The sequence below is a fragment of the Canis lupus genome, chromosome 35 (genome assembly GCF_003254725.2).
Source record: "Canis lupus dingo isolate Sandy chromosome 35, ASM325472v2, whole genome shotgun sequence".
Lineage (NCBI taxonomy): Eukaryota > Metazoa > Chordata > Mammalia > Carnivora > Canidae > Canis > Canis lupus.
In genome coordinates, this window is record NC_064277.1 from 24,739,553 (window position 1) to 24,747,346 (window position 7,794).

The window sequence follows — 7,794 nt, forward strand, 5'->3', positions numbered from 1 at the left end:
CTGGGAGATCTCTCTCCTTCCAGAGAGCCTTAGAGAGATTTCTCTCGGCTCTCAGGCCTGGTTCCTGGAAGTATACTATAGAGAGCCTTGGATTGGTTTGCCCTGAGCTGTCCTGCAGGTTCTCTGACTTTAGAAGGCTTTGCCCTTTGCCCTTGGGGGTGCCTCCAAGGGTATTTCCACTTTCTGGCCTTTTCTCTCAGCCCCTTTTTGCTTACTCTCCCCAGCCATAGTGGTTTGGGCTGCATGGAATTCTCAGCTTGGGTCAAGCAGGCCTACTGACAAACCTTAAAGATCCCTTAGAGTTTCTTCTAGTGTTTCCTAATCGGGTCTTTGGGTCTTTGGGTTTGTCTTCCTTTGCCCCTCTGTCCATCTGCCAGGGATAAAGGCAATCAGAGGCCTCTTTTCTTCTATGAAGGCCTCTTTGTGGAATTCAGTTTCCTTACATTCTTGTTTTGGTTTGGTTTGGGTTTTGTTGTTGTTGTTGTTGTTGTTTTTGTTTTTTTAATTGGAGTTCGGTTTGCCAACATATAGTATGACACCCAGTGCTCATCCTGTCAATTGCCCCCCTTAGTGCCTGTCATCCAGTCACCCCATCCCCCTGCCCACTTTCTCTTCCATTACCCCTTGTTCGTATCCCAGAGTTAGGAGTCTGTAATGTTTTGTCACCCTCTCTAATTTTTCTCACTCATTTTCTCTTTCCCCTATAATCCCTTTCACTTTTTTTTATATTCTCCCACGGAGAAGGACAATCCTTACATTCTTTTGTATCCTCGACTCCCTGATGGGTTCAGAAACCTGATATTTCCAAGTTTTTGGCCTTTCTTTCATTAGTAGGTTGAGAGAGACAAGCTGTTGCAACTTGTACAACCCAACCAAATGTTTCCAGATTTCTGTGTCAAAACTGCTTTCCTCATCCTTGAAACTTGTTCCTTTAAAATATATATGGTAACAGCCTGCTTTCAATAAAGAAATTAACCATTTGTGGGCCTACTTTGTGCGAGGTGATTTGCATGTTGTCTCATGTAAACTTTCCATCACACATCTTTTATTCAATTGATATTAAGAGATAGCCATGATTGTCCTATTGAAGTTGGGAAAAATGAGAAATATTATATACATGTTGCCATGGAAACTTTCAGAAGTGAAATGGCTGGCCACTTACAGTTGCATTGCCAGGCTTTATTTAGACTTCTGGGGGAGCTTGCTGGCCACCGCAGGAGCAAAAGAATGTCATTAGAGTTTAGGATACATTTCAGAAAGTTACCATAATGCTGTTCACTGATTTGACAAATGTTTATGGGCATTCTGCTCTGGCCCAGTCTAGTCTTCACCATGGCAGCCCATAATGGCCCAGAGCCACACATGGTCCCCCCCTTACCACCTCCCAGAGCTTAAAATCCGGTAGCACCCATAGCTTCTAAGTGGTTGTCTTCTAAGCAGGCATGATCTTCTCCACATAGGCAATATCTTCATTTTACCTTAAGAAGGATCTTCTCTTGTTCTTCACATCTTATACTGATGTATTTTCTGACAAATGATCAGGACAGATTAGCTACACTGTCCAGGAAAGCAATTAAACTATTTGCCATGGAAAACATCTCTATTTGGGCTTCATGGCACATCCACTTAAACAGAATATCCTGTGTTAGAAACCTTCTCCCTTTCTTTCTGTAATTTTGGAGAGTATTGTCACCAGCAATGTTGAAGACAGCTTAACAGAGCATGCTGTGTGTTGTTTAGAAGTTAAATGACAGAGAAAATCATGAACCTTGATGTCAGCTAGGAAGTTAGGGTTCTGAGTTCAGGAGTTGACCGTGTGGCCTTCTGTAGAGAAATGCTAATGTGAAGAATTGGTCTATGTAAAAGTTCCTCTGGAAAATCACTCCCAGTGGGGCCTCAAGAGAATATTTAAATTCTGTCTTGGAAACTGTGGAGTGCAGAATTTTCATTCTGTAACCACCAACAAATTGTAGAGAGCAGTGAAGTCTGAATGGGATGTAGGATTTGGTACTTGGGCTCAGTATGTATTTGCCATATAGAACAAGTGATCAAATTTCACTAGTCTCCATGCATTATTATTCTACTTCTTCTGGTTTCCTCTTATCACCATCAGAGCATCCACTGTAGCTACAGGAAGTTGCTGTTTAACCAAATTTTGAAAATGAAAACAATGAATAGCCAATCTCTTCTTTCAGTCGCAAGGAAATAGGACATGCATTCAAAGGAACATAATAAAAAAATAAGAAAAGCAAACAAATCTGGTATAATTTATATAAATTGTTCCCATGAGGATTCTTTCCCATGGACTAAACTCTCTAAAGCCACAGGAACAGGAAAAATTTAAGTCATTCTTAACAGAAGTTGAAAGTGTCATGCTACTTCTCATCACTTGTCCAAAGCTCATATAAAAATTAGGTAAAAGTATTTTGAGCAAAGAGTCAAATCTGTATCTGAAATTATCATTTCAGGACAGCAAATGAGTCATCATGTTCCACTTGTGTGTTGCTAGAAGTGGTACCTAGATATGAAAAATGTCATCAGTAACAATGTGCAATTCCCTAAACACTGTAAAGTGTAGTGGCTTTGAGCAAAGGAAGGGAAGAGAACTCACAGGTTGGTTATGAATGAAGAGAGGGCAGCACAGGTGCCACTTCAGCCCATTCTAGGGCAGAAGAATAAGAGAAAGGATTCATGAGAGGATATCAAAAATAAAGGTGGGACCAGATGTGACCTGGTTGTGAAAATTATGGCATATTAGGTTCTGGCTATTGTGAAAGCTTCACCCAGGAAGTAACCAGATGATATCTTGAAGGAACAGAGATCATTTGGCAACACCAAACAGACAAGCAGAAGGAAAAACAACAGAGAGCAAATGAAACAACAATATAAAAAATGTTTTGAGATCTGAAGGTATTAGAGAATACTTAAGTATTTTTAGAAAGATTTTATTTATTTATTCATGAAAGACAGAGAGAGAGAGAGAGAGAGAGAGAGAGAGGGAGGGAGAGGCAGAGACACAGGCAGAGGGAGAAGCAGAACTCAATTCCGGGACTCCAGGAGCACGCCCTGGGCTGAAGGCAGGCGCTAAACTGCTGAGCCACCCAGGGATCCCTGCTTAAGTGTTTTTGATTAATTTTTTTAGTTTGAGATCATTATGGATTCATATACAGTTGTAAGAAATAATACAGAAAGATCCCTGGTACTCTTTACCATCTTCCACAAAGGTATGATCTTGTAAAACAAGATTACAACCAGCATACTGACATTCAAACAATCACAATCCAGAATATGTACAACAGCTTGAGAATTCCTCAAGTTCACCTTCTATGACCACAAACACTTCCCTGCTACCTGCATTAACCCCTAGTTAACCTTAACCCCTAGTGACCACTAATCTATCCACCATTTCTATAGTTTTACCATTTCAAGAATGTTATGTACATGGCATTATACAGTGTGTAACCTTTGGGAATTTTTTTTTCACTCCAAAATTCTCTGCAGATTTATCCAGATTCTTACAGATATCAATAGTTGATTCTCCTTTGTTGCTGAGCAGTATTCCATAGCAGGATGTTCAGCCATTCACTCCTTGAAAGACATCTGGATTTTTTTTCTAATCTTGGCTAGTATGAATAAAATTGGTACAAACATTCACACACAGTTGAAGGAGATGAAAAATAATTTTTCCCTTTACCCTTTTCAGTTCTTGGCTGAGACCCTCCCACCACCCATTATAAAAGATTAACAAAAGTAAAAGAAACAGAAGTTGAATAACAAGTTTAGTAACAGAAGTTTAAGAAGCTTAATAACAGTAAAAGAAAATGAAGTTTAGTAACAGACCCAGGAATACTGTGTAACTACCATGTATACAGAAGATATACATATCGTTAAACTTGTTTCTTCTTCTCTTGCTAATTTGTCTTTTATTGCAGAGAAGTCTCTGCCAAGAATCTAGAAGGATGGAGGGAAAAATATTTTTCCTCCTCTACATAGTTATTTGTGTGAACGTAAGTCTTTATTTCTCTGGGATAATTGCCAAGGAGAGCAACTGTTGGTCCTGTGGTGATGTCATATTTAGTTTTTAAAGAAAATATAGAGTATTTCCAGAGTAGCTGTATTACATTCCCACCAGTAATTTATGAATGCATTAGTTTGCTAGGGCTGCTGTTGTTCTGTATTAAGTTCACAAATTCTTTCCTATGTCCCTTGCATTCTTCTACTGCTGAGCCCATGCTCTGAGATTTTTATTTGGTTATTGAATTTTTCAATTCTAAAATTTTCATTTTGTATTTCTTTACATTTTTCCTCTTTTCTGATTTTTTTTAACCAAGGCTATTTTTCATTTGTTTCATGCATGTTCATAATTGTTCACTGAAGCATTTTTAAGATGCCTGCTTTAAAATCTCCACTAGATAACCGTAACATTCCTTTAACCTGGTTATTGGACTCTATTGAATGTCCTCTTTTATTCAATTTGAGATGTTTCCAGGTTTTGGTTTGGCAAGTGATTTTCAACTAAAATCTGGACATTGTGTGCTTTGTGTTAGGAGACTCTGGCTCTTATTGAAACCCTTGGTTTTAATTGGCTTTCTCTAACCGCAGGGGAAGTGAGAGAGCATGTGCTCAATACTGCAAGGTAGACAGCACAGAAGTCCAGGATCCCTCACTCAGCTCCCACTGACACCAGCAATAGGGAGCATTTTATTCCTGCTGGCAGCTGGTGAGAAATCTGGCTCCTGTGTGGTCTCTCTCCATCGGCCCAGAGACAGATGGAGGCAGGACCCAGTTACCACCCAGCAATGATGAAAATCCTGTTCTCCACTATCTCCTCTACCAGCAACCCAGTGGGGAGGGAGAGGAAGAGATACTGCTGGGTGGGAGTCCAAGTTCCTTCTTCCTGCTTGAACTTTGCTGCCCTGGGTAGCAGAGAGGCTACAGTTTTATATGGTGTATGGCTAGGGTTAGGGTTAGTTATTGTCTAGAAGTGTTTTGCAATGTTAGGCTGTCCATGTGATGGTCTTTTGGCTGGAGAGAGCAGCTTTTCTTAGGGTTTTCTGTATGCACTCACTGGCCATTCAGGACACATGGGGCAAAAATAGGGAGCCTGCCACCATGCCATTCCTCTGGTCCCAGGGTCCCTAGCCAGGCTCCTTCCTTTCTCCATCTTCTAGATTCTTCTTCTGTTTATTTTATGTATAATGTCCAAGGGTTTTAGTTGCACCTAGCAATGAAAGGATAGAGATAAGTACATCTTCTTCCCAGAAACTCTGGTATGTTTTTGTATTATTATTTCTGTTAATAGACTACAATAAGACATGTATGGAATGTATATGCTATTTATAACAGAACACATTACTACACTACTATTTATTTTCATTATACATATATTATGTTTTTATTATCCTGAACTTGCTTATATTTGTTTGTATAGACCCTATGAAAGCAAACATGAGGTTTCTAGAGCAGAGATTGCATTATTATTACTTAACTGCAAAAACCCCTCAGTCTTTTCCTCCTCTCCACCAGTGTGTCTTAGACTTCCTAGGGCTTATGTCCCTTTGAGAATAGGAATATTCCATGGACCCCCTTCCCAAGCTGGGAAGGACAACCACTTCCAAGTGCCAGACCAGGCCATAAAGATAGCTGCCCCCACCCAACCCCACAGTCGCTGCTGCTCAGTGACAAGCACCCTTGACTGATAGCCATCTTGTGCTGCCAACAACACCCCTTATTTGCAGGGACAGACAGACCAATGCTACCTTTTAAATAATCTATTGGCTCAGAATACTACTGTAGAAACTGCAGGAGGTGCCACCTACTAACTCTTGAAGCATTAAATACTTCGAAATAATAACTGGTATGTTGGTCAGGTCTCTCCAGAGATGCAGAACCAATAGGATGTTTATATTCTAGAAAGAGATTCTTTTTAAGGAGCCGGCTCACATGAGTGTGGCAGCTGAGTGAGTCCAAAATCTGATAGGGAATGATGGCAGACTGGAGACCAGGGAAGGGGTTATAATTGAAGTCCAAAGGCAGTCTGCTGGCACTAGGGAAGAACTGAAGAACTGACCTTGCAGATAAAAGCAGAAGGCAGAGTATGCCTGAGTGGCTCAGCGGTTGAGCACCTGCCTTTAGTCTGGGGCCTGATTCCAGAGTCTTTGGATCGATCCCCCACATCTGGCTCTCTTTGTGGAGTCTGCTTACGTCTTCCCTACTGCTTTCCCTAGTGAATAAATAAGCAATTTTATAAATATCTGAAGGGAGATGGTGTCAAAATTCCCTCTTGTCCCCTGGAGAGATCAGACCTTTTTTCTATTCAAGACTTCCTTCGATTCTCTGATCCTCGCTCACACTATGGAGGGCAAATCTGCTTTTACTCTAAGTCCACCCACTTAAATGTAAATCCCATCTACAAACATCCTCGCAGAAACAACCAGAATAATGTTTGACCACATACCCAGGCACCGGACCCATTCAGGTTGAAACATAAAATTAACCATGGCAATGGGAAATATCTCTAGACTACCAAACGCTTTCTAAGCAAGGCCAAGACAGAGATGTGTGTCTTTGCCGAAGTGTTTCTCCTTGAATGAAATGCAGCGTGTCCCCCCCCCCTTCTCAGTAACTCTGTGTGTGTGTGTGTGTGTGTGTGTGTGTGTGTGTGTGTGTACATAGTTTCTTATCCTCCAGGTCCTATGAAAGGTAACAACTTACTGGATACACCGCAGCACCTGCTCTCCCAGCGGCGCTGGGGTCGGCGGATTGGTGCGCAAATATTTGCCTGCCACGAAACGGAGGGGGGTCGGCGGCTGGTGTCCCTCTGGACTGCGGGTAGCTAGCTGCAGGCCCCGGCCTCGAGGGGGGCCGGAGCGGAGGGCCGGTCCCCTGCTCCCTGCCCACCCCACCCACTACTTCCCCAACCCCCACCCCCTTACCACCCCGTAGAACCCCGTCACCTTCCCCGCGCCCCATCCCCACCCTCACCGACCCCCACTGTCCCAACCCCTCCACGCCCCCATGCCCATCCCTACCCCCCTCACCAGGCTCACTGGCCCCGGGACCCACAGAGGGGAGCAGAGGGGTACAGAGAGGTGTTGCAGTACGTGTCTCTCAGGAAAACTGCTTTCTAACAAAGTAAGGGCGACGAGGCGACGTTTTCGTTGTCTGTGCATATAAGGAAATCGAAATCTCTGAAATCAAGTGCATTCGAGGGAGGGAAAAGGAAAGCTGTTGTTCCCGCCCGGCTTCGAACCGGGGACCTTTCGCGTGTGAGGCGAACGTGATAACCCCTACACTACGGAAACGCCTGGAGGAAAGCTCATACACTGGTGCTTGTGATCAGATAAAATTAAGGAGTTTGGTTTTGCCCTTTGGACATGGGTTTATTGACTACAAAGTCCGCCTTGGAAACACTCATTGTTGAGCGTTTCCCTCCCTTTTTCTTGTTTATGAAGAAAGAAAATCCTAGCAACCAAGCAAAAATTTTGCCCAAGGCCCCAATGCCTGCACAAACTTCAGGCACAATAAACCTAGGCAGCATCCTGGAGAATTGGGAGCTTTTAAGTAATAATATAAGTTTTTACGTTGTAAAAAAAAAAAAGTTCCTAGTTGTATTGAGATATAGTTGACAGACAGCAGTGTATAAATTTAAGGAGTACAGCATAATGACTGGACTCACACAAGTGGCCAAATGATGACCACAACTGGAGAATTTGATTTCAGGATCTCCCTCATGCTGTCTACACCATTTCTGTGCTTGTGCAATGGGGCCTATTACTTATCTCATGGTGACAG

At 42.4% G+C, this 7,794-nt stretch overlaps 1 non-coding gene across 1 annotated transcript; it reads right to left on the reverse strand.

Moving 5' to 3' along the window:
* Nucleotides 1–7,231: 7,231 nt before the first annotated feature.
* On the reverse strand, nucleotides 7,232–7,304 carry TRNAV-CAC (transfer RNA valine (anticodon CAC)). The gene has a single exon. It is a non-coding gene; the product is annotated as a tRNA-Val (tRNA).
* Between the last annotated feature and the right edge of the window lie 490 nt (nucleotides 7,305–7,794).